The sequence below is a fragment of the Oryx dammah genome, unplaced genomic scaffold, assembly GCF_014754425.2.
Source record: "Oryx dammah isolate SB20612 unplaced genomic scaffold, SCBI_Odam_1.1 HiC_scaffold_1, whole genome shotgun sequence".
Taxonomy (NCBI): Eukaryota; Metazoa; Chordata; class Mammalia; order Artiodactyla; family Bovidae; genus Oryx; species Oryx dammah.
In genome coordinates, this window is record NW_024070185.1 from 68,802,048 (window position 1) to 68,820,640 (window position 18,593).

General features: G+C 48.9%; 1 long non-coding RNA gene across 1 annotated transcript; it reads right to left on the bottom strand.

The window, feature by feature from the left end:
* Nucleotides 1-1,971: 1,971 nt before the first annotated feature.
* On the bottom strand, nt 1,972-7,137 carry LOC120865707. The gene is made up of 3 exons (XR_005721487.1): nt 7,065-7,137; nt 3,349-3,443; nt 1,972-2,333 (listed from the first exon to the last, which is right to left on the bottom strand). It is a non-coding gene; the product is annotated as an uncharacterized LOC120865707 (long non-coding RNA).
* Nucleotides 7,138-18,593: the final 11,456 nt, after the last annotated feature.

Consider the following 18,593-nt stretch of genomic DNA (forward strand, 5'->3'; position numbering starts at 1 on the left):
TTTCCCATCTTAAAGGCAAATTGTCAGTACCTGGCACAGTGCCTGCTATAACTAGTTCCATAAATGTTTGATCATGTTGACTGGAACCGACTCAACCATTGGTAAAAGTAAAACGTCTCTGTAACTTGGTTGGCGGAGATGATTATTTTCAAAATTATGCGGAATTATTTCACTGGCAGAAGCAAAGGGATCTTCGGACAGATCTGGTGGCGCTACCTGCTGCTTTCCCCATGGCATCCTCCTGAGCTGTAATGGCCACTCTTCCCCCACCTTCACTTCTTACTTCATTGAAGCCATGAGATGCTCTCCTAGGGCTGACCCCTGGAGATGGTTCCACGTAGGCTAGGACTTCCCAGGTTCCATGCTAGTGGTAAAGAACCCACCAGCCAATGCAGGAGACTTAAGAGACTCAGGTTTGATCTCTGGGTTGGGAAGATCCCCTGGAGGAAGGCAGGGGCAACCCACTCCAGTATTCCTGCCTGGAGAATCCCATGGACAGAGGAGCCTGGAGGGCTGCAGCCCATAGGGTCACAAAGAGTCAGACACGACTAAAGCAACTTAGCATGCATGCATGCAGCCTGGTTCTGAGATCTGAGCTTTGAGAATAAGCTGCCACATCCCTGCCAGGAATTCACAGCTGGCACAGCAGGCTCTTCCTCTCGAATTGGGGTGGGGGTGAGGGGCGATAGGGTGAAAGGCGACAGAAGAGATGTACCCTCTGCAGACATTTCCTCCTCTTATCTGCCCCTGAAGCAACACCATCTGTTCTCCAAGGGGTGCAAAATGAGCAGTGAGCCCCTCTAGCCAGAATGTCCTTACAGGGCAATGCTGGCTTCTGCAGGGGAGTGTAGGGCCTAAACTTGGCCCCCAGCCCAGTCAGCTGAGCTCCACTGCAGTGGCACCATGCTGCTCAGCCCCAGAGGCCGCATAGCCAGACCACTTCACACTCAGGTGCAGCTAGCCCTTTCCCCCACACCCCAACTCCAAGCCTCCCCACCGGGATCTCAGGCCCCAATCTATAAAAGGTGATGTTTGTCCCTCGGCTAAAGCACCAGGATCTGCCCAGACATTTCCAGCAGAACTAGAAGAGAGAAACCTTCCACTGCCCCTAGCTCTGTCCTCTCACCGTTCCACCCAACCTACCTGCAGGAAAAATGTGAGGCTACAGCCTGGAGGCAGCCTGTTTCCATCATGTAGGCCTAGGGCAGGCTTCCCTGGTGGCTCAGCGGTAAAGAAGCTGCCTTCAATGCAGGAGATCCAGGTTTGATCCCTGGGGTGGGAAGATCCCCTGGAGGAGGGAGTGGCAACCCACTCCACTCCAGTATTCTTGCCTGGGAAATTCCAGACTGGAGCCTGGTGGGCTGCAGCCCATGGGGTGGCAGAGTCAGACACTACTGAAGGGACTAGGCAGAGGCATCAGCAGCAGCAGGTCTAGAGCAACATCTAGATAAATGGCGACCTCGGTTTGGAACAACCCCAGTCTCCTGGCCTTTCCATCTGCCGGGGAGGGCTCTGCTCTCTTCCGGCCCGCTGCTGCTTCCTCCTTTGGCTCTCTCTTTCTTGAGTCTTTCCCGTGTACCAAAGTGGAACTATCTAGCAAACCAGGCTTCAGATTTTGGGGCCAAGTACAAGCCATTGTTAAAGGGAGTCTTTCTTGTGGATTGCAAGGCACTTTCCGGCCTCATGGTGGGTACATGGCTGATTAGCTGCTCTGCTGCCACAAGCTTAGGTGGGAATAAAAGATGACACATAGCATGTTTGCACCATTATGGACACTACTTTGTATACCAGTCCAATGAAATCAAGTTCAAAGGGCTAAAAATGGCTGAAAGTCCGAGGCTGAGACTTTTGGCCATAATAGAGCATGAGTAAAATGTGATGGTGGTAAAAATACTTGGTTCTGGGGGTGTTGATCTTAATCCATGTGTTTATTTTCTACCTTAAGGAAAAAGAAGTTTTTGGTAAAGGCCTGACTTATTTATCATTTCAATAACTGATTTCACATACTTTGGATGGTTTCATTAGATATTCAAAAGTACAGTTTGTTTTTGTGGAATTTGAGTGGGCCCATTTCAAATTATGTTGGGTTGCTGATGGTCCCCCTCACAATATGCTTGCTCCAGGGGCTGCACATGAGTCTGTTCCTGATGAAGGATGAGGCTAGAAAGTCTATTCATGTGGGAGTGATGGCCATGATCTGGAATCTTCTCACCAGTGGAGAACTCTGCTGCTGAATAACCAGTCGGGATATTGAGAGGCACATCAAATACTTTCAAAGTGGGGGAAACACATACTAGTTTTTCCTTTATTTATTTTCTACTTTCTAAATGAACCTGAATGATTAGAAAACATAAGACATAAAAAGTAATATAATGCTATATACCTAGAGTTATACTTTCTATAGTTATATCTATTGGTAGTGAAAATTTTAGTAGCTTTACATTTTTCATATTTTCCAAGTTTTCTGAAATTATTATGTATTCATGAGAATTTGTTAATTATAGAACCAGGAATTTTTAAATTAAATTTCTTTCTTAACAAAACAAGCAAAAAAATCCATTTGATAAAAATGAATTACAGATGGATATGCAAAAAGGAAAGGAAGTTTAACATGTTTGAGAAAAAAAATACAGATGACTTTATTCATTACCTTAAGCTAGGGAAGTGCTTCTAAATCAAGACATTATATACACTAGCTGTGAAAGTAAACTTGATAACTTCCACTGCAATGTAATTAAGAATGCATGTTCATCCAAAGCCACCATAAAAAGACTCATAGAATAAGAAATATTTCTGGAAAAAATAATTGTCACATATACAGCTGAAAAAGTTATTAGAAGTATTTTTTTCGACATTGAAGATATATACTACTGTATGATATATAATGTTTATATTACTAAAAATATTAATTCCAGAATCTATAAATAACTCAAACAAATCACTCATGATAAAAAAAATGGTGGTGGTGGGGGCGGGGTACTTCCCTGGTGGCTCCGTGGTGAAGAGTCTGCCTGCTAACGCAGGGGACTCTGGTTAGATTCCTGGTCCATACAGGAAGATCCCACATGACTAACAGCAACCAAGCCCATTTTCCACAACTATTAAGCCTGTGCTCTAAAGCCTGGAAGCTGCAACGACTGAAGCCTAAGAACCTAGAGACTGTGATCTGCAAGAGGAGAGACCACTGTATGGAGAAGTCCAAGCACCGCGGCTAGAGAAAAGCCCACGCAGCAGTAAAGACCCAGCACAGCCAAAAAAAATAAACAAAAAAAATTGTTAATGATGGTGTCCCCAAAATGGGCAAAGGACATGACTGGGCACCTCAGAGAAGAAGAAACATAAACATACCAAAATGTATGAAGATAACTGCTCAACTTCGTTAGTACTCAGAGTAACACAGGGATACCATCATGCATCCAACAATGAAGAGCCAAAGGTCAAGTCTGAAAAGGCAAGTGGTGGTGAGAATGTGATTTACTAAGAACTCTCCTACACTGCTGGTGTTTCAGCCACTTGGGAAAACACTTGGTGTGATCTTGTCAAGTTCAGCGTGTGCATACACTATAACCCAGCAATTCCAATTCTACTTATCCACCCAATGAGAAGGGCTCGAACATGTGTACGAAATAACAAGTGCAAGAATACTCAAAGAGGTGGTTTTTATAACAGCAAGAAATTAGACAGCAGAAAAATATGCTGTAGCCCTGGAAATGACACTGCAGCGAAAAAGATGGAACCCAGCTACACACACACCAGTATGGCTATGTCTTAGTAACATAAGTAAAAGTGAAGTTGCTCAGTCATGTCCGACTCTTTGCGATCCCATGGACTGTAGTCTACCAGGCTTCTCTGTCCATGGGATTTTCTAGGCAAGAGTACTGGAGTGGGTTGCCATTGCCTTCCCCAGGGGATCTTCCCAACCCAGGGGTGGAACCCAGGTCTCCTGCATTGCAGGCAGACGCTTTACCCTCTGAGCCACCAGGGAAGCCCCTTAGTAACATAATGCTGAGAAAAACACCAGCCCAACAAGACGATATATGTACAATATAACACCATTTCCCAAAGTTTTGAAACAAGCAAACCCGAGCAGCATATTATTTAGGAATGCCCACATAATATGATAGAAAAATTTTAAAATCATCCAGAAAATGACAAACACAAAATGGATATTAGGGGTACTCTGTTGAAAAGACAGGTAGTGGGATTGGGGAGTTACACATTTGTAGCTTCAACCATGCAATGTATTGGTTGTATTATAGTTTTAAAATTTGGTAAGGGGTTCACAGTTGTCTTGGTCCTTACTATGTCTTATAACTTGGCTATATGTACCATTTTGTTTTGCTCTTGTTGTTTAGTCACTATGTCATGTCTGACTCTTTTGTGACCCCAAGGACTGTAGCCTGCCATGCTCACTGTCCATGGGATTCTCCAGGCAAGAATACTGGAGCGGGTTGCCATTTCCTTCTCCAGGGTATCTTCCCCGCACAGGAATCAAACGCGTGTCTCCTGCATTGGCAGGCAGGTTCCTTACCACTGAATCACCAGGGAAGCCATGTAACATTTCAATATATGTATATTACATCATTTAAAAATATCACAACTATAGAAGGAAACATGTAACATGTCCAAAGCCTGTAAGTGGAATTCCTTTGATATGAACTTAGTTTTGACTCAGGATTCCAAACTTATTGTTTGGCTGTGCAGGTCTTTATTGCGGTGCACAAGCTCTTAGTTGCTGCAAGTGGGCTTTCTCTAGTTGTGGCACTTGATGGGTTCTTTAGTTGTGGAGCTCAGGCTTCCATTATTGCAGAGTCATGAGTCATCAATCAGGCTCAGTAGTTAGGGCTTGTGGGCTTAGTTGCCAAATGGGATTTTAGTTCCCCAATCAAGGACCTAACCTGCATCCCCTGCCTCTTGGAAGATGGATTCTCAACCACTGGACCACCAGGGGAAGTCCCTGGGATTACAAATTCTTAGATCCATCTGGTCATGATGTATTGTTGTCTTATTAAAGGTGCTTTTAATTTGAAAAAAAAAAATCCTGATTATAACCATTGGTATGGAGATTGTGGCACAGATTCATTTCCTTATTCCCCCTCTCTGCTCCTTAGCGTCTTCCCAAATGATGGTGTCCCTGAAGGTGGCTAAGAGGGAGGAAGTGGAATGAGAGTTGATGGCCTGCTTTTTTAGGGCTCCCTGTAGACCAGACCTACCCTACCGCAGTAGGGTATTGGACAGACCTCTGGGCATCCCAGGTGGCACTACTGGTAAAAAATCCGCCCGCCAGTGCAGGAGACTTAAGAGACGTGGGTTCAACCCCTGGGTGGGGAAGATCCCCTGGAGGAGGACATGACAACCCACTCCAGTATTTTTGGCTGGAGAATCACACAGAGGAGCCTGGTGGGCTACAGTTCACGGGTGGCACAGAGTCAGACACGACTGAAGCAACTTGGCACGCATGCACTGGGTATCATCTTCACTGACAAGGCAACCCTCTTGACCTGAAGTCATTCTTTGGGTGAGAAGCTTTGTTTCCGGAGTATACTGAGGGCCTCCTCTGGCCTTGCACTCCTCCCAGGGGTCAGGTTATCAGACTGACACACAATCCTTTACTTCTCAGCAGAACTGCTGGAAAGGCCAGGGTGCGTGATTCCTGGGGCAGTGAGGGGAGATCGGAGGTCAGAGGCAGTCTAGTGAGAGGATGGGAAAAGCAACTGCCTTATGGAGGAGTGGAGGTAAGAGAGATATACAAAATCAAGGAGCCACTGTGAGCTCCTGCCACACGCAAGAGGGACTCCCAGGAGGGGAGTGCTGTCACCATGGGAATCCTCTCCTTTTTCCCTCATGGGGTGACGGCTGACCTGGAAATGAATCCAGATCTTCAGTTTCCAGCCCAGGGCACTGTCATGACAACCTTTCCTTTTCTTCTCTGCAATCCCACCCACAGACAACCTTTTACAGAGTATTCAAAGTGGGGGAGGTAAGGGAGTTCAAGCTGTCGCGAGTCATATGGACCTTCCATCAAAGAAGTAACCAGGCTGTTGTGCTTAGCATTTAAATTCAGGGGCTGTCAAACCTTTGTGGCAGTGGTCTAGTTGCTCAGTTGTGTCCAACGCTTTGAGATCCCATGAACGGTAACCAGCCAGGCTCCTCTGTCCATGGGATTTTCCAGGCAAGAATACTGGAGTGGGTTGCCATTTCTTTCTCCAGGGGATCTTCCCAACCCAGTGATCGAACCCATGGCTCCTGCATCTCATTGCAGGCAGATTCTTTACCGCTAAGCCACCAGGCTTCTCACCAGAGAAGCTCAAACCTTTAAGACTCACAAAAGTGTAAACTGAGATCCAGAAATCCAAAAAGGTTTCCCAGGTGGCACTAGTGAGTAAAGAACCCACCTGCTAATGAAGAAGACATGAGTTCAATCCGTGGGTTGGGAAGATTCCCTGGAGGAGAGCGTGGCAACCCACTCCAGTATTCTTGCCTAGAGAATCCCATGTAGCCTGGCTACAGTTCATGGGGTCTCACAGAGTCAGACACTACTGAAGCAATTTCAGATGTATGCAGAAATCTAAAAAGCACAGAGGTCAGTCCAGGTTTTAAACTTTCTTATTCCATCTTCTTGAGTTTCCTGGCTGCCCAGCTGGGTATGTCTGAACATGACAAGCTCATAGCTTTCCTGCTGTTTGTGTTCTACCTGTATGCAGATGAGCAGAAACAGGAAGAAAGCCTTTCTGTTTAGCAGCAACACCGCCCCCTGCCCCAAAATCTCCCCTTCCCAACCCTGCTTCTCCAGCCTGGCTTCCCTTACCACAAGTCTATATAGCCTTTAGCTCAAGGAGCCAACATTAATCACCGGTGGGGTTGGAGCAATAGTGTTGTTCCTTGGCTCCAAGCCAGACTCCCAGGATGTGCGTCAGAAAAAGCCAGTGAGTGAAATTCCAAAGCAGTGTGAGTCACCGTGGGGGAGGAGGAGAGACCAGAAGAGAAATCAGAATGAGAGTCTGAGGGCAGACCCACACAGAGCCCTGGGGTCAGGGGCTGGGTGAAGGATCTGGAATGCTCACTTGCCCAAAGATGGGATCATGCATTCCTAGCCAGGTAACTTCTCTCTGAGGTCTGGGCAGGGCGGGAACTGACCAGGAGGCCTGCCAGCAAGTCCCACCCCTGGATACAGTGACCATGCCCCTCACCTGGCTCCCCATAGGCTGGCCTTTGGATCCCAGCCCCCAAAAATCCCTCTGGTTGTTTCTTCACTCATTCCCTCCCTCCCACTGACCTGGCCCAGGACACTGCTTCCAGACGGGGAATAGTGACAAGCCAGCCAGGCCCCAGAGAAGAGGCGGCAGGTAAGTTCATCACCCACATCTCACTGGCCTCGCGACCACCCTGGGCATCTTTCTCTGTGCTTGGGGGAAAAGACAAGAGTTGTGTCAAGCCCCATCTTTCCCTATCTGTGCTCACCTGTCCCAGCCTCAGGACAGTGTGGGGTTCTCACGATGTGATCCTGTGGAAGAGCCGTGAAGGCAGCTCCAAGGGCAGGTGGGTTAGGAATCTTACCCATCAAGACGCAGTAGCCCCTTGACTGTGTGTGGCCCAGAAACCCGAGGCAGCCAGTGTCAGGGCAGGAAGTGGGGGGAATGTCTACAGGTGGCCTGGATCCTACTCTCTCCTTGTGAACCTAGCCAGGAGGGAAAGGGAATAGGGGAAGGCAAGCCCCCGCAACAGCCCATTTCATGCTTATCAATCAAAGAGGCCACTGGCCAGGATGGCTATAACAGCCCATGATTCTGGGGCCACTGTGGCCCTCAGGCTTACTCTGTCTCTGCCCCTCTCCTGCCTGAAAGGTCGCTGCCGATACCAGAAACGCCTCCAGTTACACTGAGCCTGGCCTTTCCTTCCATCTCAGCCCAGTCCCTCTGTGATCCCTTAATGGCCTCCTCCCCACTCCAGGAGCACCCCAATTTTTTAGGCAGTGGGATCCATTTCTCCAAAAACAAACCAAACACATCCCTAACCCCATTTTCATCCTCTCAGACTTCTAGCTCACCCAGTTTGGCTCTGTTTTTCTAGTTGCCCGTGAATAAGAAATCTCAGGCTTGCTCTAGGAATTGCTTCAGGGCAGCAGAGATCCCTGGGCTAACCTGCTGTTGCTTCCTTGCAAAGGAGCAAAAGAGGGAGGGAGACCTTTTGTTTTAGGAACCAGCCTAAGACCACGGGTGTGTGGGCTGTGGTGACTCAGGCAAGGGGCCAGGTCTCCCATGGGTGGCCATGAGCCTTGGTAAGCTGGAAAATTGGAGGTGAGCACAGCTTGGGTTTCCCTGGTGGCTTAGCAGTGAAGAGCCTGCCCGCCAGTGCAGGAGATGCAGGTTCCACCCTTGGGTTGGGAAGATCCCCTGGAGAAATGGCAACCCACTCCAGAATTTTTGCCTGAGAAATCCCACGGACAGAGGAAACTGGCAGGCTGCCGTCCAAGGGGTCACAAAGAGTCAGACTCGACTGAGCACGTATGAGCACAGCTTGGCTAAGAGGAGCTCTGTGAGGTCACCATTCAAGGATTCAGCTGATCATCTTTAGAGTTAACCTTTGTCCGAGGTTCTAAGGCATAGTAATTTTAGGTCTTCTCTGTGTTACCAGACCTTTAGGCTTCAGGGCATACTTACTCATCTCTAGCTGTTAAAACCTGTCAGTTCTGCTGTTGGAGATTATATACATATATATATTTATACACATACATGTGCATCCCATCAGCTGAGTTAAAAACCCATGCCTTGAGGCATGAAAATGTCTCCATATTGTTGACAGCCTATAGGGCAATCTGGGATAAGTATGGGCTGGAGGAGGACTTTGAGACAAGTTTCAGCTGGTCCATTCCTGCTTCTCTGCTTTCTGTCTCCCTAAAAACATCATGTGATAACAACACACAGAGTTTCCAAACTGGGGAACCTCATCTCACAGCCCCAACTAGTCTCCCGCACAGAAGGAGACCGAAGCCCAGAGTTGAAAGCATGGTGCAGGGGCCAGAGCCTGGTGTGGCCACAAGCTCTCTGGGTGGCTTTCCTGGGCCTCAGTTTTCACATCTGTAAGTGAGGAGGATTATTTGTAAGTGAAAGAAGAATGTGTTAATGCTCTAATATCAGGGAATGAGGGGACTTCCCTGGTGGTCCAGTGGCTAAGACTTTGTGATCCCAATGCGAGGGACCTGGGTTCAATCTCTGGTCAGGGAACTAGATCCCGCATGCCACAACTAAGAGCTGGTGTGGCCAAATAAATAAATATGAAAGTAAAATAAAATCAGGGCATGAGGTTGTAAGGGGCTCAGGGGCTGTGCCATCTCCTCTCAGAGGTCCCAAGCTAGCTTCCAGAATAGAATTCTTGTTCTGTGCTGCCCTGACAATTCACGTCACTCCTTGATGCTTTAATGTCCTCATCTACCAAGTGGGGATAATAATAGTACCTCCTTAATAGTACCTCCTTACAGGATGGTTTTGAAGTTTAAATGAAGTAGCAGATGTAGCCCAATAGTGGGCATGTAATAAACTCTCCATAAATTATTATTGGGACTTCCCTGGTGACCCAGTGGTTAGGAGTCCCAGCTTACATTGCAGGGGCCACTGGTTCAATCCCTGGTTGAGAAACTAAGATCCTATATGCTGTGTGGTGTGGCCAATAAACAAAATTTTTAAAATAAATTATTATTATTAATCATTATAATTAAACTTAAATCCCTTGATGTCATCATTATCATTTTATAATCCTCACAATCTCTAGCAATGTCTGGCACTATGCGTGAGTGCTCAGTTGCCCTGACTCTGTAGCCCTCCAGGCTCCTCTGTCCATGGAATTTTCCAGGCAAGAATACTGGAGTGGGTTGCCATTTCCTTCTCCAGGGGATCTTCCCAATCCGGAATTGAACCCTCATCTCCTGCACTGCGGGCGGACCTTCCACCATTGAGCCACCAGAACCCCAATGGCATGGGAATCCAGCTTTGGTCTCCACCCGATTCTCTTTCTTGCCTTGTGGGAGTCCAAGCACCAAGAAGACTCCAGGGCCGGGGCAAAAGATGCAGGGTGCCTCTGGAGGAAACTCAGGGTGCAAAAGAGGACTAGGTCAGTCCCTTCCTGAATAGCCCTGCACAATCCTTTAACCTTGGTCAAGAGCAGCTCCAACCCCAGGCTCAAGTCTGGCTACCAACATGCAGCAATGCTCAAGGCAGATTCCAAGTTTAGGCTAAGCTGACCTTGAGGAGAAGAAGGGGATGACAGAGGATGAGATGGTTGTATGGCATCACTGACTCAATGGACATGAGTTTGAGTAAACTCCAGGAGTTGGTGATGGACAGGCAGGCCTGGCACACTGCAGTCCCTGGGGTCGCAAAGTGTCAGACAAGACTGAGTGACTGAACTAAACTGAAATGCCCTTGAGGAGAACACTGAGCTCTCAGAGTGTTTACTAAACAAACCCTGTACTCTGAGTGTGTGTTAGTTGCTCAGTCGTGTCCGACTCTGTGGACAGACACAGGCTACCCTGTGAACTGTAGCCCACCAATTTCCTCATGGAAATCTCTAGGCAAGAGTACTGGAGTGGGTTGCCATTCCCTTCTCCAATGTGCTCTGAGTAGGGCAGCCAAATTTAACCCAGCTTTATTGCCACGTGATTATGTTTTCAAGACGCTCCATTCTGTGCCATGCTTTCCCTTATCTGGAGGCAGTAATACACGCTCACAGTGGACCACTTCTGAGGGGCAATAGAAAATGTTCCCATCCCTACCATCAGTTATTATCTCTGTAAGCTCTAGCACAAGATACCGAGGGAGAAAACTGGGTCAGCAGATAGGAGATTGGGGCCCTCTGGACACACACTTTCCATGCCCTCTCTCCCTCTCTCAAATACCGCAGCCACATGGAAACTCATGGGGAACAGTTAGGGCTTTTTATAATTTTATTTGTTAACAGTTGGGGCTATTTTTTATGTGTGTGCTGCAATGCCTCATGAAAAAGTTGTGAAAAAAAACAAGTCTATTTTGGGGTGATCAGCCTCCTCAGAGCTTCTCACTTGCAGCTCCACAGGCTCCAGGAATGGGCCTGCCCTCTCTCAGAAGTACTGTAGCTTACCTAAAGTGTGGAATTCTGGGCCCAGATGCACTGGCTAGGGGATGCATTTATATGTGTGTGTGTGTGCATGCATGCTGAGCTGCTTAGTTATGTCGCTTTAGTCATGTCTGACTCTTTGCAACACCATGGACTGCAGCTTACCAGGCTCCTCTGTCCATGGGGATTCTCCAGGCAAGAATATTGGAGTGGGTTGCCATTTCCTCCTCCAGGGGACCTTCCTGACGCAGGGATTGAACCTGTGTCTCTTATGCCTCCTGCACTGGCAGGCAGCTTCTTTACCACTAATGCCACATGGGAAGCCCCATATTTATATTTATATGCACACGTTTATATATTTATTTTTGGCTGCGGTGGGTTTCATCCTTGCAGCATGCAGGATCTTTCATTGTGATGCTCAGGTTCCATAGTATATGGACTCAATAGTTGCCCCATGGCACATGGTATCCTAGTTCCCTGAGCAGCGATTGAACCTGCATCCCCTGCATTGGAAGGTGGATTCTTAACCACTGGACCACCAAGGAAGTCTGTAGGGGATGCATCTTTGTACTCTTCTCGTCACTTTTTTGCCTAGAAAGCAGGGCAGAAGTAACACCACCTAGTTTCTTTCTCCTTCTGGCTGTTCTAGCAGTGACTTCCAGTACACTGTCCTGAGAAATGAACATCCCAGAATACTCAGGGTAGATCATTGCATTCACGCTGATGGTCCTTGCAGCTCTTTAAAAACTTAAACCTATGAGTGCTCTAGTTTCCCTACTGAATGAAGAACCATTTCAGAGCTGCAGATATGTTTTATAGTGGCCGCAGCCAGCTGTGGTTGTGCAGGAGACAGGGTTTGGGTAGGGGGCTTGGGTGGATGGGCAGAGAGGTCTGCATGCTCAGATGTCCACCAACAAAGCTGTAGCCTAGCCTGACCCAAATGGGAGGGGACTCTAGTTCCTGCTGGATGCAGCCCTGCCACTCCACAGTGTGGCTGTAGGAAAGCTGCAAGAGCTGGCTGGGCTTGGAGGATCTTGGGCAGATTTCACTACTCACCTACTTTGTTCATTTTCTCATGATCTTCCTGCGCGTCCCCCCAATCCCCGCTTCCCCCCACTCCCATGGGCCACCAGGCGCCAGGCTAAGGTAGACCTGAAATTTTCCAACCCTGGAAGGTCAGATTATCAGAATTCCAGCCCCCAACCCCAACTCCGCCACCGCCGCCCATCCAAACCTCATGCTCCTGTGCTGTCTGCGCTCTACAGGCAGCCCGGGGCATATGGGTGTACATGTGACTGCTCCTCCTTTCCAGCATAGGGCCGTGATGGGAGCAGGTAAAAGTGGAGGAAGAGTTAGAGGGGTCACACAGGCTCTGATCTCAGCCCAGGAAGACGAGATCATCTAGCAACCCCTTGACTTTGGGCAAGAAATATTGTTGTCCTCGATGGGAGAGCAGAGAGATATGTTCCTTGCTCAAAGTCACACAGCCATGATGGAGGGGCTACCAGAACTGAGTTCAGCTCCTTCTCTGTTTTGGTTTCATTCACTCTGGGCTCTTGGGGCTGCTGGGGTCCACATCTCTGCCCTCAGTGGGCTTTGTGGGGGCTCCTCCTCTTCCCTTGGCTTCCTTCTGTCTTGACACCCCTGCCCCTGGGGAGTGGTCCCAGAGATGCCCTTCCATTATCCTTTAAAGACACTTCCAGAGATCTATGGCTGGCCTCTCCAAACCACCTCCTCCCCACTCCTGACTTTTTTTCTTTTCTTTTAAAAATTTTTTACTTATTTATTTATTTTTGGCTGTGTTGGGTCTTCATTGCTTTTGCATGGGCTTTCTCTAGTTGTGACAAGCAGGGACGACTCTCTAGTTGTGGAGCATGGGCTTCTCACTGCGGTGGTTTCTCTTGTTGCTGAGCACCAGCTCTCTGGGGCTCAGGCTTCAGTAGTTGGTGGCTCCTGGGCTCTAGAGCACAGGCTCAATAGTTCTGGTGCATGGGCTTAGTTGCCCTGCAGCATGTGAGATCTGCCCAGATCAGGGATTGAATCCATGTCTCCTGCATTGGCAGGCAGACCCTTTACTGCTGAGCTACCAGGGAAGCCTTCCAACCCCTTTTCTCAATCATTCCCTATTTCTCCAGAAGTTCTCAAATTTTCTTTGACTGAACTGGCCCCCAGATGATGACAGCTCATTTAAAAAAAGCTGCAAGTGGGGATGATGGCAGAATGGCGTTCTCTCTCTGCCTCTTACCATGTGTCTAATCCCTCTGCCCTCCTCTTCAAAAAGCTTCCTTCCGTACTTGGCCTTGGCAGCCATCAACTAATATTTTACTGAGTCCCAATTTGGGTCAGGAGCTGCTCCAGTGAAAAGAACAGCTAATAAAATATAGGCCGTCCATGCTAGGAACTCATATCAGATGTCAGTGCTGGAATGAGCGTCGAAGGCCACCTGATCCAATCCCTGTACAAGAGGAAGCTGAATCTCAGAGAGGCCCAGGAACTGTCTGTCACACAGCTGCGTAGGAACAGATTCCAGGCCTCTGGATAGCCAGGGGATCCCTCTTACCAAATCACCAAACTAGAATGTGCAGATGCCTGCAGCATGGGATGGCCCATGACCCCAGTACTTGCCCTTCAAGTAGCCCCTTGACTCTCTGAGATGGCCTCTTTCTTGGCCCTGGGGCTGAGTGTCTCAGCCTATTGGGCTTGGGCAACAGAAGCCACGCTGTGGCCCTGAGAAGGATCCTCTGGGCTGACTGACCTGGTGGTGCCTCTTTGCTTTCCTCACTGTGTGCTCATTCCTTTCCCCTCTCTTTCCCCCTTCCCATCCAGCCCAACTGTGAGTCTGGAGCAAGCACCAAGCAATGGCAGCTGGAAGAAAAGGCCAGTATGACCTGAGGAGGTCCTCTATGGACAGCCTGTGAGTAGCTACTGGGTGATGTCAACTCCTTCCCCATTGTTTTCCTCAGCCCAAGCATTTATTTACCTGTTGAGGATTTATAGAGTATCTTGAGTATCTGTTGCCTGGCGCTAGATGAGCATGAAGGGTCCTCTTTTGAATAGGCACAATTAAAGACCCTGATGCTGGGAAAGATTGAGGGCAAGAGGAGAAGGGGGTGACAGAGGATAAGATGGTTGGATGGCATCACCAACTCAATGGACATGAGTTTGAGCAAACTCTGGGGATGGTGATGGACAGGGAAGCCTAGCGTGCTGCAGTCCATGGAGTCGCAAAGAGTCTGACATAACTGAGAGACTGAACAACAACTTCCCGTAAGAGTCCTCAGTACTGTGAGGGACAGAGAGAACCAATGATACAGCAGGATGACTGATATTATTAGGGGAGTCTAGAGGAAGGGTTGGGAATGTAGATTTTGTAGGGGATACTCACTGAAGACTTCCGGGAGGAAGTGACATCAAAGCTGAGACTGGAAGGATGAGTGAGTAATATCCAAATGAAGAGGGTGGAAAGAGAAAGGGTGCTCAGGCTTAGGGAATCCTTGAGCAAAGGCCCAGAAGATTCCTGTTTCCTAGTGGGGACCTGGAGATACCTCCTGAGCCTTGGGCAAGAAGACTGAGAGACTCCAGTCTTCCGGATTCAGCTCCTTCACCCTGCAGGGGCTCTGCATCTTGAGAAGCCTGTTTTTACTCTCCTACAGAGACATTACTTTGCCAACAAAGGTCCGTCTAGTCAAGGCTATGGTTTTTCCTGTGGTCGTGTATGGATGTGAGAGTTGGACTGTGAAGAAAGCTGAGTGCTGAAGAACTGATGCTTTTGAACTGTGGTGTTGGAGAAGACTCTTGAGAGTCCCTTGGACTGCAAGGAGATCCAACCAGTCCATTCTGAAGGAGATCAGCCCTGGGTGTTCTTTGGAAGCAATGATGCTAAAGCTGAAACTCCAGTACTTTGGCCACCTCATGCAAAGAGTTGACTCATTGGAAAAGACTCTGATGCTGGGAGGGATTGGGGGCAGGAGGAGAAGGGGATGACAGAGGATGAGATGGCTGGATGGCATCACTGACCCGATGGACGTGAGTTTGAGTGAGTTGGCAGTTGGTGATGGACAGGGAGGCCTGGCGTGCTGCGATTCATGGGGTCACAGAGTCGGACACGACTGAGCGACTGGACTGAACTGAGCAGGGTGGCGATGGCACAGGCCCACTGCACCTGCTGGGGAGAGAGTGATGCCATGCTTAGAAGCTTCAGTCGTGTCCAGCTCTGTGCAACCCCATAGACTGCAGCCTACCAGGCTCCTCTGTCCATGAGATTTTCCAGGCGAGAGTACTGGAGTGGGCTGCATTTCCTTCTCCAGGGGATCTTCCCAACCCAGGGATCGAACCCAGGTCTCCCGCATTGCAGACAGGCGCTTTACCGTCTGAGCCACCAAGAAAGCCCCAAGAATACTGGAGTGGGTTGCAGTTCCCTTCTCCAGTGGATCTTCCTGACCCAGGGACCAAACCCACATCTCTTCATCTCCTGCATGGAGAAGCAGGTTCTTTACCACTAGCGCCACTTGGGAAGCCCGGGAAGAGAGTCATCCCAAGTCAAAAAGTCTGTGAGGTGGGCCTCATAGAGGCTTGAGTGTTCCAGGCGAGGGGTGAAGAGAAGCAAGGCTAGTAGCCAGCAAGTAGCTGAAGAGCTGAAGCTGCCTGGGAAGCAAATGGAACATGCAGGCTGGAGAAGGGCACCGTGGGTGGGGTCTGCCTAGCTTGGGCTGGCACCGGGGAGGGACCTTCAGAGCCACAGGGAGAGGAGGGTTTGGTGCTTCAGGGGTGCCTACCTGAGAAGTGATGGAGAGTTCTCTCCCCAGACCAGCCTCCTGCTCCTGAGCTTCAGGAAAACAGCAGCGCAGGGTGTCCTGGAGGAGGGTGGTTAAAGAGATAGATGGTGGAGGGTGACTTTGGGGCACAAGTTCAAGAGGTTTATGTCACCAGGCAGGAGGAGTCACAAGGGGGCTGTGGTAAGGGAAGAGACGATGGCGAGGCAGGAAGCTAGAATGGAACCTGCCTCCAAGCTGCTAGCAGCCCCTCAGGCTGTGGCCAGGCGCTGTCCCCACAGGGTGAGTAAGCCCAGTGATGCAGGTCCTTGCTTGGGCCACCAGCAGAAAGGCAGTGCTGACATGCAGCCAGCCAGTGATGTAAGGCAGTCAACAGCCCATTCTGAAGTGCTCTGAAGAGACAAACAGTGGTTCCAAGCTGCAGGAACTAGGCAGAGGGGGGCAGTGTGTATGTGTAACAGAAGAAAGGAAAAGGCAGAGAGAAAAAGAGGCCAGGAAACTTAGCAGAAAACCTTCCCACTCAGGCTTAACTCGAGAAGTATCACTGACCCTTTAACAACAAGAGCTTCAACTGTGCAGGTCCACTTAAAGGCAGATTTTTTCCCCCCATAAATATGTATACAGTTGGGGCTCCCTACTCACGGGTTTCTGCATCCGTGTGCATGCATGCATGTTAAGTCACTTTAGTCATGTTAGACTCTTTGCAATCCTATGAACTGTAGCCCGCCAGGCTCCTATGTCCATGGAATTCCCCAGGCAAGAACACTGCAGGGAAACCTGAGAACAGGAAGGACCAACTGTATTCATTGAACTTCATCATTTTATATAAGAGACTTCAGCATCTGAGGGTTTTGCTCTTCCGGGGGGGCTCCCAAAACCGATCTCTGGTGGATCCAAAGGAATGATTGTAATCCGAAGTCAGGAAAATGGTCTCTCCAGGGCTAGGGTGGGCAGAATGCAAGGGGAGGGGGAGGGGGAGGCGGCCTGTGTATGAAATGCTGCCAAGGGCTAGGAGCTGGGGCCTGGGACAGGGCTCAAAGTAAGCCACTGACAACTCTTTGGCTGCTGGCGAGGGGACCCAGCCTCAGGGAATGGCTCTGTTTTCCAGGATTCTGGCATTGGCAGTCTGTGTAAAGATGAAGCAAACGTGGTAGCCAGACCCTTGGCCTGGGAACCAACATCTCGAGGCTGTCTTTGAGTAGCTGCGAGGTGTGAACTGAGGGCCAGGGTTGGGTGGGAAGATCTGGCATTGGCCAGTTAAGGCAGAGGCTGAAGCCCGGGACTTGGTAGTGAACTACCTCTCAAGCTGAGAATCTTCAACTGCCCTGATGAGGAGAAGAAGCTGGGATCTGGTGCCTCTTTCTCCAAAAAGGGAAAGGGCATTGGTGCTATAGCTGCTGGCCCTGTAGCACCTTGACTTTGAGTAGAGGTCAGTTCTGTTTTCCTGCTCTGTGCAGCACTGGGGCTGTCCCTGCTGCTGGGATGTGTGAAATGTGAAGCCAATAGGCTGGTGCTCTGAAATGGGTGCTCTGAAAGGGACTAGGGTGTCAGATACCCTGCTTCCCACCCCCTACATGGCACCCATACTGAGATCCCATGCTGTGCTCTTTTGTGATACAGTGACCTCTGACACAGCACCCTCGATCATCCTTAATCTCTAATCCAGCTCTAAGTGAAAGTCGCTCAGTCGTTACCAACTTTTTGTGACCCCATGGACTATATAGTCCATGAAATTCTCCAGGCAAGAATACTGGAGTGAGTAGCCTTTCCCCTCTCCAGGGGATCTTCCAATCCGGGACTGAACCCAGGTCTCCCACATTGCAAGCGGATTCTTTACCAGATGAGCCAAAAGGGTAATCCACCTCTAGGTAGATTCAGAGGAGGGATAGATTAATGCATTTACTGAACATGGACTAGGCCAGAGAGCAGGAACATCTTGGTGGGCACCTTCTAATTATAAGCATTCATGATGGGAAGCATGCTTTAGGCAATAAAAGATTCTTTGCCTTTATTTTTTGGCAATTATATGTTGCAGAAACTATTATAAAGCATATTTGCATTTTGAGAGGATAAGTTGGAGGTGTGATGGAATGGGATTAAGTGGGAGACATGTCAGTCTGGGCTTTTAAAAAATTGTCCAGAGGTAATCCACAAGATGGATAAAAACAGATTGAGTTGACTACTGTAATTACTCGCAGTCAAGATCCTCATAATTAAGGATGAGGATCCTTGAACACGGGAAACTTCCTTTGAGGACCACTCATATTACAGATGTCATCCCTTGTAATCTGTTATTTTCCAGAATTTTGAGAAGAGGGCCCAAAGGTGCCATAGATAACGCCACCATGGCTAGTGTCTTCGTGGCATTTCTTTAAGAGGGCAGAAGATACAGGTGAAAGCCAGGTGGCAATAGATTGAATACGGGATGGAAGAGGAGCCTGCTGGACAAAAGGGAGAAGGGAGAAGGCCTACATGGTAAACAGGTGCAGGTGATACAGGGACCCACCCTGAAACTCATTAAGAGCCATGGAAATTGGAGACATAGTCTGTAGCTGCAGGAGCGGTGATGGAGGGAGGAAGGCCCCCAAACACCAGAAAAAAGCGTCCCTTTTGGCAGAGGAAACGCTGTCTTCGTCTTCCCCTGGGCAAGCGGTGGAGGCCCGGGGCTAAGGGACAAAGCAAAAATGTCGAAATCCCCTTCCCTAACTCGCATCCTTTCCAGGGCTGACTAGG